The sequence below is a fragment of the Cupressus sempervirens genome, chromosome 8 (genome assembly GCF_028749045.1).
Source record: "Cupressus sempervirens isolate cs-2001-9-10 chromosome 8, ASM2874904v1, whole genome shotgun sequence".
NCBI classification, from domain to species: Eukaryota; Viridiplantae; Streptophyta; class Pinopsida; order Cupressales; family Cupressaceae; genus Cupressus; species Cupressus sempervirens.
In genome coordinates, this window is record NC_143125.1 from 539,854,570 (window position 1) to 539,878,937 (window position 24,368).

Genomic DNA, 24,368 nt, shown 5'->3' on the forward strand with positions numbered 1-24,368 from the left:
TATACTCCAAAATTGTCATTGAATTAAACTCCTTCTTCTTCTTCTATCTTAAATCCCAAGGCACCTATGTTGAATATGCACATGCAATACCATGGTAGTCTTTGTTGCTATGGATAATGAGTATGCCATGATGACCTACACAAAACATAAAAACCAATATATTGATGTTAGGGGTTAAAAATGATAATAACTAACCAAAATCCTTGAACTAAAATTTTTTTTCTCCCTTGGGCACCTTGGAAGATACCTTGTTCTAAGGAATGAGCTTTTGTGAGACCAAAAAGTGGGGTCCCCACTTTCAAAGTAAAAGATGGGGAATGTGTTGTGGAACCACAAAAAGAATCCCTAACAAATGGAAGAAATGGAAAAGGCATTTCTTTATGAGTAAGCAATTTTCAAACCCATGTCAAGTTTACAACTTGATTCTAGATGTTATTAGCGGCTTTTGAGAACTTCAAACAAGAAACTCAAAATTTTCAATTTCTACGCTCAATGTCTTGATTCTCTTGAGGCTCCTAACTGCCAAAAATCACAAATGTGCAACAACATAGAAATAATATTTCTCTAACTGGTGAGAGTTTAAGAAATCCCCATCAACTAATTTCCTATCATATATGATCAGATTTGAGAATCCATTCTGAGGGATCTTAACGAGTCATCATTTACTTGTCTTTTTTATTTTTTGTGATCTATTTGTCAACTTTGTGGAGCTTACATGTTTATAATTTATTCTTCCTTGAAACTTTTATTCATTTGAAGTAAGCCAATTATTATGTTGTGCTAGCTCCACTTGATTGCTTGTTTTTTTTTCATAATGAGCTATGGATTCCTATTTGAAGACACCATTTTTTTCTCTAGACAATTATTAGACAATGTGTTCAAGGTGTTGTTGTTCCTTTCTTATGGACCTTTTCCAATATGATGACTCATGCATTCTTCTTTTAATGAGCTTTGGGAAATTCACATGCCAACAAGTGATTTTGATAAGCCCCTAGGGAAGTCCCCTATTTAAACTAGAAAGTTTTGGATTGTCCCTTAGCCACTATCCACCTCAGTTGAAAGAAACCTAAATGACCAATTATTTAAATTTGTAAAGTGTTGAGAGTGAGTGGTCTACAATAAAATCTAGAGGTTGAAAGTCTTTTCTTTCCTACAAGTGAAACCTTGTTTAGTTTTCACAAGAGTCAAAGTTATTTAAATGATTTGATAAAGAAATAGCTCTTCTATAAGTCAGAACCAATTGGGGGGGGGGGACCACATGTTGGCGAAAACCCTAAAAAAATACACTAACTCCTTGACTCAAAGACTAAAAATAAAAAGAAGAAAAAAGATGCAAAACATAAAAAATAGACTTTAAACAAAGAAAACTAACACCTAAATAAAAAGATAGGAAAAAAAAAAAAAAAAACTTATATACAGAAAACCTTGAATAGTAAGAACATGGGTTGGTTATTAGTAGATTTCTCATTACCTGTAGTAGTAACAAAACACTCCATATGGTCCTAAAAAATGTTGACTTGTCTTGTACTCAGATAAATAAAGTTTGGACAATCTTGGTTCAAATTCTAGGCATAAATAACACAAAATAAGAAGTTGTGATAACTCTCCATAGTTATTATTAATCCACAAACAAGATCTTTTTCCTTTAACATCATACTCAAACTGAAAATTCTCACATTTAGGATCCTTGGGACTAGGAAACTTGATCATAAGCCTTTTCTTTCAAATTGCATGGTTCATGAATATCATTAATGAAGGTGTTTCCTCCCTCATATTTCAAAGAAGCATGTTCAAGATAATACTTAGCCTCCATGGTGATCTCCCAAGCTAACAAGAAATCAAGACAACTAACTTCTAAATGGAACCCAAATGGATGGGTTCTGCATGACTTAGTTATTGTATGGTTTGATATATGTGTAGAATACCCATAAAATGACATTTCCTTAGTCAAGCTTAAGACCAAATTAAGCACTCTATCAATCTTGTTTGATGACATTTCTTGTTCTAAGGGAGGTATATTATCATTATCCAATAGGGGACCAATGTCCTTGTAGAAACCATTAGAATATTCTTCTTCACCACATCCTGATTCAAAAATTTCAGCAAACTCCTAATTTTTTGCATTTTCATCATTTTCTATAACTTAAAATTTTTTTTGCAACTCCATTGATTTCTAGAACTTCACAATTTTTTGCATCCTTGTCATTTCTGCAACACCAAAATTTGCAGCAACTCCAATATTTTTAGACATTTTTGCAAGTTGATCCATTTGTGCTAACATATCCGATATTGCATATTGGCAGTTAGCACATTCCAACTTAGAGTGACTGTCTTGATGGAGACAACAATAGATAGGAAGAAAAAGGATATTTAGATCTTGATCTTCTCTAAGGTAATTCAAATTCCTTATTATGTTGTCCATAAATCCTGTCAAAACCTCATCTTTTACATGTGATTCCTTCTAACATTGTGGGATAATAATGCATTGGAGTATTATAGACCTACATGTTTAAAGGAGCAGGATGCAACCATAGAGAGACATCATCCATTGGAGGCTCTTCTCTTCTTTTCAAACTATATGTGTTCCTATTATTGTTGCAATTTACATGTATCACAAAGTATCAGTTCTCTTTCTCTTCATTGAATGTGAACACAAACTCCTCTTGATCATCTTCATCACTTTGTTCTCCAGCAGATTTATTATATGATTCAAACAACATTGCACTAAACTGCAAAGGTTATTCCTCCATGATTTGGGGATGGTGATTTAAAACGTTCTCATTCTCATATCCATTTTTACTTGTAATCATACCTATAGTACCATTATTCTCATTGTCAATGTTACCATAGGGCCCATAGTTTCTACTCTAATTTTGAGAATAATTGTTCTGGGCAGCAAGTTGTCTTGGATGATTGCCTTGCTTTCTTGAGGAATTCCACTCTATTCTAATAAGCTCATTGGATAAAAGAGACATTTTCTTCTTCATGGCCTCAATCTCACTAGCCATATTATTCTCAAGTTGCATGGGTGGAGAAGTCTTTTGCTTAAATAATGTAGTCTTTTGGGGCCCATGCCCTAAATATGCGATTTTTGGCATTGGGCTAAAAGTAACCTATTGCAATGAACATAGTGGATTCAACAAGAGAATTTTATTGGCATAGTACATGACCCTACTAGAAATGGTGGTATAACTATTACATTATTCAAAGTGAAGGAAGACACAAAGTTCCCTCCACCTTGGGGATCTACCTACTTCATTAATGTAATGACCTCTTTGAAGGACTTCTCAAGGGTATCAATATCTCTAAGAGGGAGCCTTTTTAGAAAAATAGAAGTTAATGAATCCATTGTTCCCAAATAGATATGGATGCTATCCTCTTGTGGTACAGTGTAAGGAGACTTCATTTTGATATGTCCTATAGAAGTGATGATTAAACTATGAAATAGACTCAGCAGGATCCCTCCTAATTAAGATGAACTAATGATGTAGGATAAATGGATCAATGTAGAGTTTGAATTATACCAAAAAATTTCTCTCAAAAAAGTTCCAATCTTTGATTGATGTTGGTGGTAGATTGAGGTACCAATTGAATGGTGTTTCCCCAAAAGTGTAAGAGAAAAGGTGATAGACCAAATCCATAAGATAAATCTAGTTTTGATTACAGATTTCCTTGAAAATTTTAATATGATCTTCCATTGTTCATGATTCTCCATAGATGAATCGTGGGTAAAAAATTCAGTATTTTTGGAAAATTCATGTTATTGACCAATTAGGATCAATGGTGAACTTTGTGCATTCAAAAAATCCATGGTGCATGATAGTGGTAGATGATTTTTCTATTAGTGAGTGTGTGGAGAGAGGTAGTAGAGTATGAGATAGATGGTGATGATGGAAATTATAGTGTGAATGGATGGAGTTTTTGAAAATTTGGCTAGGCTGATCAACTATTGGAAATATAAGAGGAGTAACTGAGAGGGGAGGGGTGAATTAGTTACTACAAAAATAAATCCTAGATCCCTTAGATGTCAATAAAAAATAATTTCTAAAACTAAACTCTACTGTTGCTCGATATACACATTGAAAAATGTTGTAACTCGGTAAATATTGAGAATACTCAGCAAAACTTAACATGAAAATCTTAAGATATTATCTGTGATTACTTATTACTTCTAACTTAGTTGCAAACACATAATAGAAAGAGCATGAACACATTTGACACCAAGATTTAATGTGGAAACCCAATTTGGGAAAAACCACCAATTGTAACTAGTTATTGTTTTCACTCTTTTGTAGTGAGCCCTATTAGGAGCCAACCTTATTAAAGGTTACAAAACACATTATTAGGTGTGACCCTATTAGAGGATTGTGGCCTTGTTAGAGGTCTTTATATAATTCAATAAAACTATCACCTTGTTAGAGGATTTACAAATAACTGTTAATCCAACTCTATTAAGAGATTTAGATCATTGCTACAATGCTTAGAGAGTAATAATGACATGACCTGATTTGGATGCAACTAGATTGTTAATTATAGATCTCAAATTAGGCTTGTATACTCGATCATTCTTGATTGAATATATCTTTTCATCTTCTTAAGGATATTCAGTTAATCCTTCTGATTCACTTACTCTCAGCATCATTAGATCTTCAAATGTCTTCCATGCACTCACACACACTTCACACACACTTTCTAACCCTCAATGTGACCTTTTATTTATATATTTCATATTGTCAAATCAGTTCAAATACAAATTAGAATAATTAATATTCATCTTCTCAGTTAGCTAGAACCAAAAGATAAATCAATTGAACTCAATATGCCAAAACAAGAAAATCCTTTGTTAGCCAACCCTACTTGGTAGATACTAACTTAAAAATGATTTTTCTTTGTTAACCAAGTGAATTTGATCAACACTACATAATCAAAAATTTCCTTTGGTGACCAAGTGATCTTGTTTAACATTGGTTTCATCCAACATTTCCTTCATTAACCAAGTGAGCTCGGTTAACACTCATCTTCCATAGACTTTCTTTTAGAACCTGAGTGAACTCAGTAGATACTAACTTCTGAACTAGGTAAACTCTAGAATGCTCAATAATCAGAGAAAACTATATTCAATTCCTGATTGAGCTTAGTATACACTAACTAGTGATGATATGATATTTTGTGTAACGTCAAAGACAATACACAATTAATCAATTGTTCCAACAATTTCCCTCCTTGGCATTGATGGCATCACAATGTATCATAATACAATGAAATTTTGGAGTAAGAATAAAGTGTGGAATATATCCTTAGTTTCATTCTAATTCTCATCCATGATAACTCCCTCTATCAGTGTGAACTCTTTTTTGCTTTCAATTTCTCCCTCTGTCAGAAAACTTCTGCCTACTACAATTTCTTCTGATAGGAAGCTTTGCCTTTGATATCATACCAAGTTCATTCTCTGTTTAGGATAACTCTTTATTTTTACAAAAAGAAATATAATAGAAAACTTCTATGCAAAATTTCTACGAGATATGATACAAAACTTCTCCCTCTTTGACATCTCATGCCAAAGACAATAATCAGTTAATATCAATGTACCTCAAGTATTGATTCATTTTCAATATGTTCATGTCAATATTGCACCAACTAAATGATCTTCAACATTCTCTAGTTGATGCTGTTAGAAATGGATAATACTAAGAAGGGTGGGGGGGTGGGAATTTAGTATTTTAAATCTTTTTCCCCACAATTGAATTGTATTAATTACTTTTTTGCATGCATAAAAGAGAGAACAAATAGTGAAAAACAAAATAAAAAACCATACAAGAGGAGAACTCATAACACCATATTCTCTTAACTAGGGAAACCTTAGCCAAGGGAAAGCCCTGGTGGGGATGGAACCCACAAGATGATTCACTATATAAAGGATCCGGTTAAGGATATTGACCCTATTAGGAGTCTATGAAGTATGTATAGTGTCCTGAGTCCCTATTAGGAGACTAGACCTTAATAAAAGCCTCAACCCTGGTAGGAGTTGCTTCAACCCTGTTAGGAGTTGGTAGATCATATACAAATATGTGCAAGAAAAGCCCACCACCCTAACATGCAACAATACAATAAGTTCTTCAAGAAATAAGTATACATACAATACTAAAATACTTGTTGTACTTCACAAATCTTCTAATTGTCAATTCTTCATGCAAAGAGTGGCTACACACATATCAATCTGCATCATATCTTGCATGACCTTGCTTCATATCATAAATCATAACATCGCATTCAGTTGTCACTTGTATTTCATAACATTCGCATTACTTCACAATTGTTGGTTACACATGTATTTTGCAATATCACATCACACCTAACTTCACAAATGAAGTTATTTACTTATACCAAACATATTGGTAAATTATTCGTTAGTCGGCTCACATATCATTCTTAGATTCAGCTCATCAAGAAATAATAATTAAAAAAATTATTTAAGTCATTTAACACATTCTGTTGACATGCTTTATTTTGCACTATATTATCGTTGTATCAGTGTTTCCTTCATAACTTGAACCTGGTTGATTATATCAACATGCATATTGGTATGCATCATCAGTATCATGTCATGCATCTATGGTTAATTGCACAAGAGAATATTCCACTATCAACAAATCTATCATGTTGTTGTAACACTGTCTAATACTTAGACAATTTTTCGTAATGAATAATCATGACTAATCTACAAAACAAATATGTTGTCATAAATGAAAACCATATAATGTATCTTATTTGATTGATTGGGTATATTGTCAACAATCTCCCTCTTTGGCACTAATGGCAACATTTTGGGAAAATTGACTAAGTCCCAAACATACTATCATACTAATCAAAATAAATAACCATAACATAGTAAAAACATTGTATTCATGTTTTCAGAAGATTACATCCCTTATGACTCTAATTACAAAGTTTTCTTAAAGAAAAACTTACTACAATACCTCAAAATATAACTATTAATTACACTTTTCCTTATTTCTCCCCCTTACAATTATAATTTTCCATATTTCTCCCCCTTTGACACCAATGCCAAAGGTACCAATAAAAGGAAAAGAGAAAGAAATCTCAAAAACTGCATCAAAAGTTGGAAAAACAATCACTAAAGTTGGTCTTCAACTGCACAAAATGTTTCTTCCAACTATTTTTTAGTGCATTAGATACAATAATTACTACACATAAAGCATATGTGACTAACTCTACTACATTCAAATCTGTAACCACAAATTTTTCATATGAGGTCTTTGCTACCAAGCATTCCTCCAACTAATTTTCTAGCAGTGTTACCTATGGTAACAAATGATCTCTCAAAAGAGTGAATCTTTTCAGAATTTTCTCATTTTCTACCTGTAAATCCCTAATGTTGTTATGAAGTTTTTTCATTGTATGCTCAATGGTATCTAACTTTTGATTCTAGTTTAGAAATTTGTTAGTGAGCATCTAAAGCTCAGTTACCTTTTCTTTGATTTGATCATCAAAAATTTATAGATGGATATATGCCAAGTTGCACTTAGCATAAACCTATTTTCCTTCTTCTATATACTATTTTAATGCCTTAATACATATATTCAAAGTTTCTATATCATTCCTTATATTAGTACACATGGTATTAAATATTTTACCATCATGCTCCATTTGTGCTTGAATTGTGGCCAAATTAGAAAGTGTTGACAACTCATTATCAAAAGCTTTACACAAAATTTTTGTGCATTGTTGAATATCAGCAGGTGTGTCAATAGGGCTTACTATCTTTTCCATTTTTTCTAGAATTGAAATCAAAGTCTTTTCAATAAACTTGACTGATTTCTTCTTCTAAAGAAATTTACTCAGAGAAGATGTGAGATTTTTTGCTTCATCTTCTTCATCTAATTGAATTGTTGCTGATGTGATTATTGTTGCTTGAGTAGGTAGTGTGAAGGGTGTTATTTCTATTGCTGCTAAGGGCACACTTTAATTATTTGCTTCAATGCTAGATTTAGCTTTCTTCATAGAAGGTGCATCTTCTTTCTTTGGCTCCTAATCTTCTTCTTCATTAGGTGAGTTTCTACAATCCACAATATTGCTAACAATGCTGGCACCAAAATCTTTGAATGGGCCCTTAGTTCTATTAACTATCACATTGGTGTCATCCACTTGCATAGATTCACTGCCAATGGCAATATGGGGTGAATCACTTTGAATTGGTTGCTCAAAACTGTGAGCTGGACTATCTATTATAGAACTTTCTTCCTCAATCTGCACACACTCATCAAACTTTGTAGGGCTTGCCTTCTTTGGTTGTGCACTCTTTTCTAACATTGGGCTTGTCATTTTTGGCTATTCTCTCTTCTTTGACATAGTAGTCATGTATGTGACTATTACCTTTTGAGTTTCTTTATTTATTTCTTCATAATATCCTCCCATGAGGCGAATGGATCTCTCTTTATTCCATAGTAGTGATGCTATACCTTTCAAAATTTCTATTAACTCTTCCTCATTAATTATATTACATAACTTATTCACCATATTAATTCTTATTTGTTTGTCTTCCTCTATCACTCTACTTTTTCTATTTAACAGTCTATTGTAGAAATCTTCTGGTATCTAACCTCTTATACTATCAAACCTTTTATCTTTAAGAATCATATTCCTAACTACAACATTTTCTAGTTATCTCCTATCCATATTATTGTAAAAATCATGGTACTTATTTAGTTGCAAAAAACTATTATCATTAATTATTTGCATGTTGAGATTCTCTACCTTGGGTTTCCATGTAGTTGAGGTCTTTGCTTCTTGATTAGTTGGCTCTACTACTCTGTCACTAGTTTCTTCTTCAAATTCAAAAGAACCAATCTACAAGGTTATTCTCTTCTTTCTTGGACCACTTGTAGTTCGCTTGACTCTCTTCTTAGGAGGGGTGGTCTTTTCCAGTCTTGTAGACTTCCTAGGTGTTAGAACTTCCTCGGTCTTCACTAGATTCTTTGGAGGTTGTTGTTGCACAACTACTGCATATGGTACACTAGGTGCTTGCACACTTGTCTAGGAAACTATGAGCTCTTTAGTAGGTTTGGCCACTACAATGGGTGTAGGGGTCAATAGCTTAGATTGACCATTGGCCTTCATTTCCATGGCTATCCCTTTCACTTCATCAAATTCCTTTCTTGTCATTCATGATTCCTTTAGAATAGAATCAATCATCTTTTCCACTTTCTTCTTAGAGTCCTTGATTATCTAACTTGTTTTGACTTCACTCATCTTCTTAATATATGTCCCCCATCTAGAACATTCATAATCAACTTCTTCATTTAGTTTGTTTCTGAATACCCACTTTGTTCCAATCACATTTTTGTCTTTGGGTCTAGGTACAAGATTCCATGTTTTGTTTTTCTTTGTTTGTTCTATGTCTTCATTCATAGCTTCAATCCAACTTTCATTGTCTAGTGCATATTTGACATTTCTAGGTTCAAAATCAGCAAGTAAACAAGTGTTTTTCAACTTACTTCTTGTCATTGTTCCTTTTGATTTATCTTCAATGATATGATCTAGTGCATGATGCTTTCTGACATACTTGGCTAACATAGGCTCATTGCCTTTTGAATGACTTGTGTTTTTATCTATCTATGTCTCAACTTCTGGTTCTGATTCTGGTTGCTTGGGCTTGGTAGATGCTAACTCGGTAGCTTCTATTTGCAACTCAGGTTCTTGTAGCTTGGTAGGTACTGACTCAGTTTGAAGTTCTTGTGACTCAGTTAATGAAAACTCTAGAGTTTAGGATTCCTAATTAATAGGTATACTTGGCATTATATCAGGTTCTATGTAAACAAATCTTCTATAGTCTTTAGGTTCCTTTTTGCTTTCTTCTTATGTTCTTTCTACATATTCATCAACTTTTACATGTGCACTTTCTATGACTTTGTGAGTAGATAAGTTCAAACATCTATATGCTTTGCTTTTGCAAGAGTATCCCAAAAATATTCCTTCATCACATTTTACATCAAATTTACCTTATCTAGATTCTTTCAAAATGTAACATTTGCTTCCAAATACTTTTAGATAACTTACATTGGGTTTGTAGCCATACCACAACTCATAGGGTGTTTTGAATGAGTCCATTTTCAGCTGTACTCGGTTCAAGGTATGAACTGCAATGCTAATAGCTTCCTTCTAGTATTTGATAGCAATGCCTTTCTTAATCATTAAAGTTCTTGCACAATCCATGATAGATCTATTCCTTCTTTCTGCTATTCCATTTTGTTTAGGAGTTCCAGGTGTTGAAACCTATCTTTTCATTCCCCTTTCAATGAAAAATTTATTGAACTCATGTGAAATGAATTCACCACCTCTGTCAGAGCTTAAGCATTTTTGTCTTTTGCCTGTTTCCTTTTCTACTCTAGCCAAATACCATTTGAACTTTTCAAATGCTTTTGATTTCTCTCTTAGGTACATCACATTCATCATTCTTGAATAATCATCAACAAATAAAATGAAAAATTTTTCACCAATATAAATTTCAATACCAATAGGTCCACACAAATTAGTATGCACAATTTCTAGAACTTCTTCAGTTTGATAGTTCTTGCTTTTAAAACTAGTCTTTCCCATTTTACCAATTTGACAATTCTTACATAGACCAACCTCAGGTTTCTTTATGTTAGGAATACCTCTTACTTCCTTGAATTTACTTATCTTTATCAAGTTGTCAAATTTTATATGACATAACCTCTTATGCCACAACCAAATTTCTTCAATTTGAGCAATGAAATATGAACATTCACCAAGTTTAAGATAAAATAAGTTACCTTTTGTTTGAGTGCTTAATCCAATCAGCTTTCCTTTACCATCCAACAATCTTTCTTTTCCATGCATAAATTCTACTTTGAATCCATTATTGAGTAGTTGTGTCACACTCAACAAATTATGCTTTACTCCTTCTACCCAATATGCATTATCACATACAAGCTCCTTGGTTAGTGAGATTATTCATTTTCCTCTTATACAACAAGGTTCATTGTTACCAAATTTTACACTGCCACCATCATAGTCTTCAAAGTATTCAAACTTAGTTTTATCACCAGTCATGTGATGAGAACAACCACTATCTATGATCCATGTATCATTTCTACTCATATGATAAATGAGTTCCATTTCTTCATCATTATCATATTCATCTTTCACAACAATGTAGACAATTTCATCTTCTTCTTCATCATCAAAATCATTAGAATCTTTAGCCATGAAACATGTTTTCTTACCTTTATCCTTGAATGATTTGAAGTATTTCTTGCCATTGTACTTGTGACCTTTCTTCTCATCTTTGTTCTTCTTATTTGGGCACCTAGCTGCAATATGTCCAATTTATTCACAAGAAAAGAAGATTAGAGGAACCTTACCTTTGTATTCCCATTTTCCTCTTGAATATTTTCTTGCTAGTAGAGCTTCAACCACCTCAAGATCACTGTCTAAACTTTTTTCTGATTCTTCATCACTATCTAATTACAGATCCTTCATCTTTTTCCCTTTTTCTTTGAGTGAAAGCTTGGCTTCAGATGCTGATTCAATGTTCTTGACAACTGAAACATAATTGTCATAGTTATCTAGTTCAAATGCAGTCAGTCTTCCAATTATGGCCTCTAAATTTATTTTATGATTTGCCTCACATCTTCTTTCTTGAATTATAGAGACTCTGATTGCATAAATGGGAAGTAGAGTTATAAGAACTTTACTTATAATTGTCTCATCATTGATATCTCCTCTAGATGCTTTGATTGCACTAACACATGCTTTAACTCTTTCAACATACTTTGCAATGTTTTCTTCCTCTCTCATCCTCATTTGATCAAATTGTCCTCTCAAACTTTTTACTTTGGCTCTTCTCACACTATCATCTCCTCCATAGATCTCTTTCAGCTTGTTCCACATTCAGTTTTTTAATCCTTGATGTCATCAAATCCTTCATAACTTAGAGTAGATGCTATATCTATCACCATGTTGTTGTGAGTCTTCTTTTCAACAATATCAATGATAGATAATGTACCAGAAGGTTCTTCATATTTTTCATCAAGGTACTTTAGCCCTATATCACCAATAGAAGCTAGATGAAGCCTCATCAATCCTTGCTATGTTGAGAAGTTGTCCCTATTAAGTCTTGGAATTTCCCTTTTGTAAGACATCCTAATCTTTTCCTGTGAGAACCAAAAACTCTGATACCAATTTTTTGAATTAAAGGTAGAGTAACTGAGGGGGGGGGGGGGTGAATCAGTTACAAAAATTAATCCACAGATCCCTTAGATTTCTTAAAGATCTAGTTACTACTGATACTTGGTAAACATAACAAAAATGTTGTAACTTGGTAAATTAAATTGTTACTTATCTTCAAGCAAACATGCATGCAATTGAAAAAAAAATGAACACAAGAGACACCAGATTTAACATGGAAACCCAATATGGGAAAAACCACCAAGTAACTAGTCAATAATTTTTCACTCTCCTGAAGTGAGCCCTATCAGGAACCAACCCTGTTAAAGGTTACAATACACACTGTTAGGTGTGACCCTATTAGAAGATTTAATCACCCTATTAGGAGTGGCCTTGCTAGAGGTCTTTAGAACAATTCAACATAGCTATCACCTTGTTAGAGGATTTTAAAAATGGCTATTAAACCAACTTTGTTAAGAGATTTGAAATCACTGCTACAATGGTTAGAAAGAAACAATGAATTGACTTGAACAAGATGCAACTAAATTTTCTAACTGCAAGTCTCTGTTCAGCATCATTAGATCCTCCTTGATCAAGTAGAGCTTTGCTACTCCTCAATGATCTCTGATCATCCTTCAAATTCGCTTCCATAGTAATCAGTCTTCATATCACATTAATTCCACACACACTTCCACTTCACACTTAGAATTCGCAACTTGACCTCTTAATTATACCATTCAAATTTTCAAGTTGGCCCATTTACATGTTACATTTACCAATAAACCATACATCAGTCAGCTACAAATATTACTCTAAAAAAATAAACATTATTTCATAAAACAATGAAATCCTTTACTAGTCGACCCTACTTGGTAAATACTACTTCTGCCACACTCTGTCCTTTGCCTTGTTGACCTTTTGAGCTCGGTAAACTCTATCCTTTGCCTTGCTAACCTTCTGAGCTTGATAGACTCTATCCTTTGCCTTGTTGACCTTTTCAGCTTAGTAGACTCTATCCTTTGCCTTGCTGACCTTCTGAGCTTGGTAGATATTGTCCTTTGCCTTGCTGACCTTCTGAGCTCGATAGACATTGTCCTTTGCCTTGCTAACCTTCTGAGCTCGGTAGACTCTATCTGATGATTGATATGACATTTGTGTGACATCAAAGAGAACACACAATTAAACAATTTTATCCAACACTTTTTTTTTTTAGATCATCTATCTTTTCTTTTAATTCACCAATGTAAGCTTTTGCATCTTTGTATCTATCTTTAAGGCCATCTCTTTCATCAGTAAGGAGATCAATTTGTTCAAGTTCTTCTTCAAGATTCTTCTTCAATTATTCCATATCCATAGGGATCTTATTCAAGCTATTAAGTCTCTTCTGAATAACTAGGCTCTGATACCAATTGTTAGAACTAGATAATACTGAGATGTGGGAGGGGGGGTGAATCAGTATTTTCAATCTTTTTTCCCACAACTAAATTTTATTAATTACTTTTCCACATGCATAAAAGAGAGAATCAATAGTGCAAAAAAAAATAAACAACCATACAAGAGGAGAACTCATAACACCATATTTTGTTAACTAGGGAAACCCTGGCCAAGGGGAAAACTCCAGTGGGGATGGAACCCACAAAATGATTCAATAGATAAATGATCTAGTTAAGGATATCGACCCTGTTAGGAGTCTATGAAGTATGTATACTGTCTCAAGTCCCTGTTAGGAGACTAGGCCTTGTTAGAAGCCTCAAACTTGTTAGGAGTTGCTAGATCATATACAAATATGTGCAAGAAGAGCCCACTACCCTAACATGCAACTATACAATAAGTTCTTCAAGAAATAAGTATACATACAATATTGAAATACTTGATGTACTTCACAAATCTTCTGATTGTCAATTCTTCATGCAAAGAGTGATTGCACACATATCAATCTGCATCATATCTCGCATAACCTTACTTTGTATCATAAATCATAACATCACATTCACTTGTCACTTGTATTTCACAACATTCACATTACTTTGCAATTATTGGTTACACATGTATTTTGTAATATCACATCACACCTAAATTCGCAAATGAATTTCTTTACTTATACCAAACATATTGGTAAATTCTTCCTTATTTGGCTCACATAGCATTCTTAGAGTTAGGTCATCAAGAAATAATAATTAAAACAATTATTCAAGTCATTTAACACATTCTGCTGGCATGCTCTATTCTGCACTATATTATCACTACATCACTGTTTCCTTCATAACTTGAACTTGGTTGATCGTACGAACATGTGCACTTGTATGCATCATTATTATAATGGCATGCATCTCTAGTTAACTACTCAAGAGAATATTCTACTATCAACAAATCTGTCATGCTATTGTAACACTATCTAATACTTAGACAATTTTCCTTCACGAATAATCATGACTAATCTACATAAAAAATATGTTGCCATAAATGACAACGATATATCTTACCTTATCTAATTGATTGGTCATACTACCAATAGATGCATCACTAAACTTCATTTAGTGAGCTTCAGATTAGGGAGTGACCCCTAGCCTACCTCTTAGATACATAAATGCATCCTTAGGTCATGGCTTGATGAATATGTTTGTAATTTGTTCTTTTGTATTCACATATTCCAATCCAACTTCTTTATTTTGTACCAATTTTCTCAAGAAGTGATATTTTATATCAATGTGCTTTGTTTTGGTATGCATCACAGGATTCTTTGATATATTGATTGCATTGGTGTTATCAAAGTATATAACTACTAAATCCTTGATCTATATCTTCGTTCCTGCCAATAGTTGTTTGAACCAAACAATATTAGAACAATTTACTACTACTACCACATATTCTGCCTCTGTCATGGACTAAGAGATACAATTTTGTTTCTTACTTGTCCAAGATGCTAGTCTTTTACCAAGAAAGAATGCTCCACCACTAGTGTTTTTTCTATCATCAATACTTCATGTCCAATCAGCATCTATGAATACTTTTAAATCCAAATTTGATATTCTTCAGTACCTTTTAAATTTTTCATGATTCTTTTAATTGCCATCATGTGATTTTCTTTGGGATTTGCTAAGAATCTTACCACCATACTGACTAGTAAGGCAATATTAGGCCTTGTGTGTACTACATAATGCAATTTTCCAATCACTAATCTGTATGTGGTCTGATCTACCTCTTTGGAATCATCATTTTTCAAAATTTTATGTCTAGTAGACATAGGGTTTCCAATTGGTCTTGAGTCTTCCATTTCAAATTTCTTTAATATCTCCTTGACATATTTAGATTGAGTAATGTAGATACCATCTTTCTTCTATTGAATCTACAATTCAACAAAGAATTTTATCTTGCCAAACATAGATATCTCAAATTCTTTACTCATTTCTTCTAAAAATGCCTTGCACAAGTCATCATTTCTTGTGAATAAAGTATCATCAAAAAAAAGAATGAAAAGTGTTTCTCCATTGTAAGGCTCTATTCCAATAGGACCACATAAGTTTATATGCACAAGCTCAAAGAATTTTTTAGAATGATTGTTCTTTCTTTTGAAACTAGTCTTTCCAATCTTACCAATTTGACAATTTTTACATAGATCCATATCAAGTTTAGTCAAGCTAGGAACACCTCTTACTTTTATGTGTTTTCTTATCTTGACTGGGTTATCAAATTTTAAATGACACAATCTTTTGTGTCATAACCAACTTTCTTCTACTTGAGCAATAAAACATGAATTTTCACTGAGATCTAGATAGAATAGGTTACCTTTAGTTTGCTTACCAGATCCAACCAGATTTTCTTTTCCATCTAGTAGTTTGGCCTTCCCATCCATAAATTCTACCTTGAATCCAATGTTATTCAACTATGCCACACTCAATAGATTATTTTTTAGTCCTTCAACCCAATAAGTATTATCACATATAAGTTCTTTGGTCAAAGAGATACATCCTTTTCCTTTTATGCAACAAGGTTCATTATTTCCAAATCTTACACTACCACCATCATAATATTTCATGTGTTCAAACTTTGTTTTATCTCCAGTCATATGATTTAAGTAGCCACTGCTAATAATACATGTATCTTTTTTTCTAACATGAGAGATAAGTTTCATCTTATCAAATTCATCTTTTATAGCAATATATACCATTTCATCTTCACTATTATTAGAATCCTTAGCAATAAAACAAGATTTATTACCTTTTTCCTTGTAGTTCTTGAATTCCTTCTTGCCTTTGTATATATTATTTTTATTTTCATCCTTGTTTTCTCTATTTGGGCTCCTAGAAGAAATGTGACCAACTTCTTCATAAGAAAAATAGATTAGAGAAATCTTATCTTTGTACTTTCCTCTACCTTTGGAATATTTCTTTGCAAGTATGGCTTCAACAACTTCAAGATCATTGTTAGAAATTTCTTTTGTTTCTCCATCACTTCCTAATTGATTGACCTTTGATATCATACTATTTTTCTTGAGTGAGAGTTTGGCTTCAAATGCAAACTCAATACCTTTGGAACTAGGAACATAGTTATCCAACTCAAAAGCTATCAATCTTCTAACTAGAGCATCCAAAGTTATGTTGCTATTTGGATCACATCTCATTTCTTGAACAGAAGACACTCTAATTACATAAATAGAAAAAAGAGTTCTAAGTACCTTGCTTACAATTATTTTGTCATCAATATCTCCTCCAAATGCTTTGATTGCACTCACACTTGCTTCGATTCTTTCCATATATTTTGCAATGTTTTCATCTTTTCTCATTTTCATCTGATCAAATTGACCTCTGAGGCTTTTTTATTTGGCTCTTCTTATATTTTCATCTCCTCCATAGATGTCTTTTAGTTTGATCCACATTTCATGAGCTGATTTGTAGTTTTTTACTTCATCAAATTCAGCATAACTAAGAGTAGATGCAATATCAATCACAATGATGTTATGATTCTTCTTTTCAGCAATATCTTGAACTGATAATGTTCTAGTAGGAATCTTGTATTCAATATCAAGATACTTATAACTTGAATTACTAATAGTTGCTATATGTAACCTCATAAGTCCTTGCCATGTTGCAAAGTTGTCTCAGTTCAACCTGGGAATCTCTCTTCTGTAAGACATCCTAATCTTTATCTTAGGTCTCTGAAACCTTTTCTACAAGCCCCAAAAGCTTTGATACCAATTGTTGGAAATATGAGAGGAGTAACTAAGAAGGAAGGGGTGAATAAACTACTACAAAAATAAATCCCAAATCCCTTAGATGTCAATACAAAATAATCTCTAAAATTGAACTCTATTGTTGCTTAGTAAACACACTGAAAATATTGTAACTTGGTTAATACTAAGAATGCTCAACAAAAATTTAACATGAAAATCTTAAGATGTTATCCATGGTTAATTATTACTTATAACTTAGTTGCAAACACATAAGAGAAATAGCATGAACACATTTGACACCAAGATTTAATGTGGAAATCTAATTTAGGAAAAACCACCAATTGCAACTAGTTACTATTTTCACTCTTTTGAAGTGAGCCCTATTAGGAGCCAACTCTATTAAAGGTTACAAAATACACTGTTAAAGGATTTAATCACCCTGTTAGGAGTAGCCTTGTTAGACATCTTTAGACAATTCAATAAAGCTGCCACCTTGTTAGAGGATTTACAAATAGTTGTTAAGCCAACTCTATTAAGAGATTTAGATCACTACTACAATGGTTAGAGAGTAACAATGACATGACCTGATTTGGATGCAACTAAATTTCTGATTATAGATCTCAATTTTGGCTTGTATACTTGATCCTTCCTGATCAAATATTTCTTTTCAACTTCTTAAGGATGCTCTACTTATGCTTCTAATTCACTTCCTCTTAGCATCATTAGGTCTTCAAATGTCTTCCATGCACTCACACACACTTTCTAACCATAAACTTGATCTTTTATTTATATCTTTCATATTGTCAAGTTGGTTCAAATACAACTTAAAATAATTAATATTCATCTTCTCAGTCAACTAGAATCAATAGATAAATCAATTGAACTCAATATGCCAAAATAAGAAAATCCTTTGTTAACTGGCCCTGCTTGGTAGACTCTAACTCAAAAACAATTATCCTATGTTAACCAAGTGACCTTGGTCAACATTGCATACTCGCAAAGTTCCTTTGGTAACCAAGTGAGCCCTGTTAACACTGGTTCCATCCAACATTTCCTTCATTAACCAAGTGAGCTCAGTTAACACTCATCTTTCATAGACTTTCCTTTGGCACCTGAGTGAACTCGATAGATACTAAGTTCTAAACTAGGAAAATTCTAGAATGTTCGGTAGTCACAGAAAACTATCTTGAATGCTCGAGTGAGCTCAATATACACTAACTAGTGATGATATGATATTTTGTGTAACATCAAAGATAATACACAATTAATCAATTTTTCCAATATCAACATGATGTTCTCATTTATGGTAACATATAGGTCATGTGAATTGAGTAGATCATAAGGATGAAGAAATGAGTTACATACTTAGAAAATTGTCTAAGTGTTACACAGTTCATCTATCAAAAGAGTTAGATTTTTTATTAGAAGAGTTCTTAGAAGAAAATTTGACATATGAAAAGTTAGACAAATAGAAGAGACTATGAGGATGATGAGTGCAAGAGTGTAGGATAGTATAGTCAGTATAGATAAAGTTATAATGATTTTACTAGTTGTACTATTATACAAGCATAATGTAGAAAGATAAGGAAATGAGTGTTTTGGATTAAGGGATTTTTTTACTAGATTAATTACTTAACTAATTAGGGATGACATCCTAGATGTTAACCATAAGCTAACAAGAATATATTTTATATTTTGGTAAGTGTATAAAGGTATGAAGGCTGACAATGAAGATAATTATAAAATATCAAGGTATAAAGAAAAATGTAGATTTGATGTTAAATGTGCTTCTCAGGAATTGAGTGTGATATTAATGTGATAAAAAAATTGATGCATGATTAGAGCAATGAAAATTGTGATAAAGTTTTGTGAAGTGTAGCAAAGGTAATATCAGACATTGAGGATATTAGCAGTAGTACAAAGGTTTTTCTATATATCTTTTGTATTGAAGAACTTTATTGTACATTGCATCTTTGGGAAGTGGGACTATCTTGCATGCATTTATAAATTTTATATGACAACTCCTAATAGGGTTTAGGCTTCTAACAAGACCTAAATCCTCTAACAAGGTCTGAGACATTATACGAATGTAACAGACTCCTAACAGGATCAATATATTTAACTGGATACTTTTGATTAGTGGATCATTTTGTGGGTATCATCCTAAACAAGATTTTCCCTTGGCCAAGGTTTCCCTAGTTAACAAAATATGGTGTTATGAGTTAGTTTGTTTGATGGTTATGTTTATTATTCAATATAGTTAGTTTACTTTCTTATGCAAGTTATAAAGTTGTAAGAGATATCTAACTTTGGGTAAAATTTTGTGAAATATTGATTCCCTCCTCTTAGTATTTCCTATTTCTAACAATTGGTATCAAAGTATAGTTACTAAGAGAAGGATTAACAAATTAAGTAAGATCCCTATGGATATGGAATAGTTACAGAAGAACCTGGAAGAATCTCTTGAGTAGATTGATATTCTTACTGATGAGAGAGATATTGTGAGGGACATATATGTAGATGCTAAAGAATACATTGGGAAGTTGAAAGATAAGATAGATTATCTTAAGTCCAAGAAAGAGTCTAAAGATCATATCAAGGAGAATGATGAAGTTTCAAGACTAGAGAAACAAAATAAGATCCTGAAGCACAAACTGAAGATTACTAATCCCAAGTTGAGCTTGAAGGATGATGACAGTAAAGATGAGTCAACTTTTAAAACTAAAAATATAGATCTAAGATCCAATATTACCAATGTAACAACTGAGATTGAATCTACAAAGTTGTAGTATGCAAAACTTGAGAAGTATAATAATATTGTAAAAAGAGAGTTAAATCAATCTAAGCTACAGCTTGAGAAGTTATATTCTAGTACTTACAAGCTTGATGAGAAGATATTTATATAGAGACCCTATTATGATAAGATAGGTCTTGGATATCTTGGAGAAAATTCAACTAAGAAGTGTGAAGCTAGAAAAGAATGAGATCTTGAGATCCATCAACATGAATATAAAGAAGATAACTAGAACAAGATTGAGGAAAGTCAATCAAAACAAGATTGAGTAAAGTCAATTTGAAGAAGTACCTAAGCAAGTTGATGTACCTAAGCATCATGAGTAAGATAAATCACCTAAAGAAGTGAGAAACAAATTCAAAGATAGATGCTATGCACGCAATAAACTTGGTCATATGAAAAGAGACTATACAGGTAAGTCATTTAAACCTATCTTTGGTTATTGTTATAATTGTCATGGTTTTGGTCATAGGGCACTAAATTGTAGAAAGCCTAAATTTGATAATAGTAATAAAAATGGTAGAATGTTTAGAGGTACTAACCCTATAGAAAATAGACCTATTGGTGGGACCAATATTATAAGGAATGAGATTATGTGTTATAAGTACACAAACTTTGGACATACTATGAGATATTACAGAGCACAGATTGGTTAGTCAGACTTAGATATGGAAATAATGTTATAATCTATCAAATTTGTAACAAAATGACTCAACACACAAAAATATTGTGTATGATGAGCATGAGGAATAACATGAGAAACCCTAACCCATAGAAGGAATAGGAAAAATAACCAAAGGAATGAGAATAAGAGTAACTATCAAAGAGAAAACATAAAAGATCTTATAGGAAACCTTGGTGAACCATTTGTTAAAGCTAAGGAATGAACAAGTTCATATGTTGTGTTGCAAATTTATTCAAGTGGAGAACCTGATAACAGATTGAGATCTATGATAGTTGGTAAATAATCATTATCTAATTGATCAACTTATTCTATTACCAAAATACTAGGAATTTAGGATTAGAAACTTAGTTAAAAACTTAGGAGAAGTTTGGAGACTTGCATAGTTAATATGAGGTAACATATGATGAGAAGAAGCTATTGTTAAAAGTTTATGAGATTTAGACCTTGCATGTAAGTGTGCAAAGGGAAAAAAAATGACTAGTAAATAAAAACAACTTTCTAGTGATTGTGTACTTGCATAATTAATGTAGAAGTAAATTAGATGTGATTTAAAGTTTGAAATAAAGTTGTTGAGTAACATTTGATCATGAAATATTTAGAGGAGATATTTGGAATGAATTGGAAGGAAACATTGAAGTGATTTGAGTAGAAAATTCAACAAGCCCTACTTTCACAAAATTAAAGTATTTATTGCTTGTGCTATCATAAATTGGAATTTTAATTTGAAAGAATGAAAACCCCAATAGTATGTGATGTCAGTGAAAGGTCTAGGTATAAAGTCAAGAAATATCCCTATGTTTCATTAGAATATGACCCTCTAGTAGCATTTTTAGAAGTACCCTACAATGTTATATATGTAGAGGACATTAGGGCATACACTTATTGCAAGTTTGAGAGTATAGGTGATGATAACATTCATAGAGACCTAGACTTAGTTTGAAATAATGACCTATCACTTAAGAAAGAGTTTGAACACCTAAATTACCTAAATACCATTAGGCATATGTTTTACATAGAGTTTGACAACAATGAATGGACAAGAATTATATTGAGCAGGATTCACAAAGATATGTTCTAGGTTGGCGACATATCAGTTATGGTAGGAAATGACATGATTCATAAAATTACTAGACTAAGTAATGGAGGTGGCAATCCTATGAATGAGAAGAATGTGAAGAAGCTAGTTGAAACAACTTTAAAAACCAACTTAGACAACATGAACATGAAGTTGGCCTTGATCAAAGATATTGATGTCAAATGGATAAGAAAGATAACTGGCTATAAGATGAATCATAGTTCAAAGTTAAACTCATTACCTATTGGATTTATCCATGCATCTTATCTAATGACTATGATGAAAGAAAAAGTGAATATGTGCAAGATCTTGAAACAACAATTATTGGACAATATTGACAAAATAAAGAATGCATTATTTAGGTTTGAGTCTCTTATAACACAATTGTTTTTATAAGTGATAAGAAGGTTTCTTGGAATGCCAAATTATAAGTGGAATACAAAAAAATGCATTATGAACCTCATTACCGACTACTATAGGAAGCATATAGAAGAAAAAATGACAAGATATTACTAGAATGATGAAGAGATGAAATTAACATACTAAATCCCTCCATCCCTAGTAAATAAATGCAAAGATGACATCTATTTCATGGTTTTAATTAATGAACATGTATGGAAGTGGTAGAACCAAGGGTTAAGTTCATTGACCCTATGGGGTATGAAATGTTAGAAGAAATGATATAAGGATATGTGAAGATAATCCTAGAATTAGAGAAAGACAAGGAGTGTCCTAGATGGGGCACATATGAAGACAAGGTCAGATAGATAGACACTCAACTTCACAGCAAGGAAATCAAGAAAAGAGTGGACAAGAAGATATAAACCATTCTAAAGGAATTAGGCATGAGCAAAGAAGAATAAAAGGAAGCTATGAGAATCACTCTAGAATGAGAGCAAGTTGACAACTTGAAATACTAGTTTCTAAACCTTTAGCAACTAATTCTAGATCAACATAGCGAGTGGCAGTAGCTAGACCATCAGCTAGTGTATTATACACAATAGTATCATAGGAGAAACCACAACTTTTACTACTAAATTAGAAGAAACAAGATGAAGAAGATGTTAGCATTATCAAAGTATAGATAGTTACCCCTCCTAGTACTAGAAGGTTTGCAAGGTTAACTAAAGTAAAACATGAGCCAATAAAATTACATAGAAGAGGATCAATAAAATGGCTAGTGGCCCTAGAAAGAAAAGAAAAACACTTCAAGGCACTCAAAGAAGAAGGACTCAAATAGTTGAGTCTAAATCAAAGGAAGTAGAGGAAGCAATAGAGGTAATGGAAAAAGAGGTAGAAGAAGTGAAGATAAAAGTAAAGGTTCCTACTAGAAGAAAAACTTGAAAGCCAAAGATAAAGAAATTAAACAACATGATCATAAAAAATGATAATTTTATACAGTTAAATAAGTTTTATGATTTGTATAGTAACATCGATAGATTATAGTTGGAAAATGCAGGAGTTAGGCATATGATTTTGTCTAACAAGAGATTTGAAGATGTAAAAAAAAATAGATTATGAAAGATCTCTATGATAGATTGGTAAATGGGAATAAAAGAATAATTGAAGAGGAAAAGAAGATAAGGGAGAACATGATACAAAAGTTATGTGAAGTTAAGAATGATGAGCATCTAGCAAACATCATGAAAGGTGTTGATGTTGGAGCTACAATTATTGAGAGTCTACTTGGAACAATTGTTATATTATCATTGATCTCAAACTTATTGGTAAGACAAGTGTCAAATCTATTGGAGAGATATTCACTAAAAGTGTAGAGTGCCATATCATTTTATCATTAAAGAGGATTTGAAAAGAAGATATGATGAAATGAACTATTGAAATCTTGAGTTGAGATGTGTAAGTAAGATGGAATTACAATGAGAACTTGATAAGTTGGTATTTGACAAGATAATATGTTGTTCAATCAATGCATGAAGTGTAGAACATAGTTTGATGAAGCTAAGAGTTGAAACAAGTCAAATGGATAGGCTTGACCGAGTATTAGTGTTGCATGGTTAGTGAAGGAGTCGAAGTAACAGATTAAGGAACTTAAGCATTGTTGAGCATAACAGTGTTGGCCTAGTATCTATATTGGCTAACCAACAAAGATTGCCTTATGATAGAGATTGTCAAGTGATAGTAATGACCGAGTTGAAAAGTGATGACTAAGTGAGATAATTTAGTGATGACTGAATGAACCAGTAAAGACCAATTAGAAGTGTAATGCCCCACCAAGGGATCCAAAAGAAATAACCTAAAGTTTTACTAAGTTTACCAAACATTTTTTTTTTAAACATGAAAGAATAACATACACATCAAACATAAAGTAGTGGAAGCCATAACATACAATCAACTATAAGCATACATAATAGGTTACATTCCTTAAGGATCCCAAGATGTTGAGTCACATTTAAAACTAGCTTATATATATTAT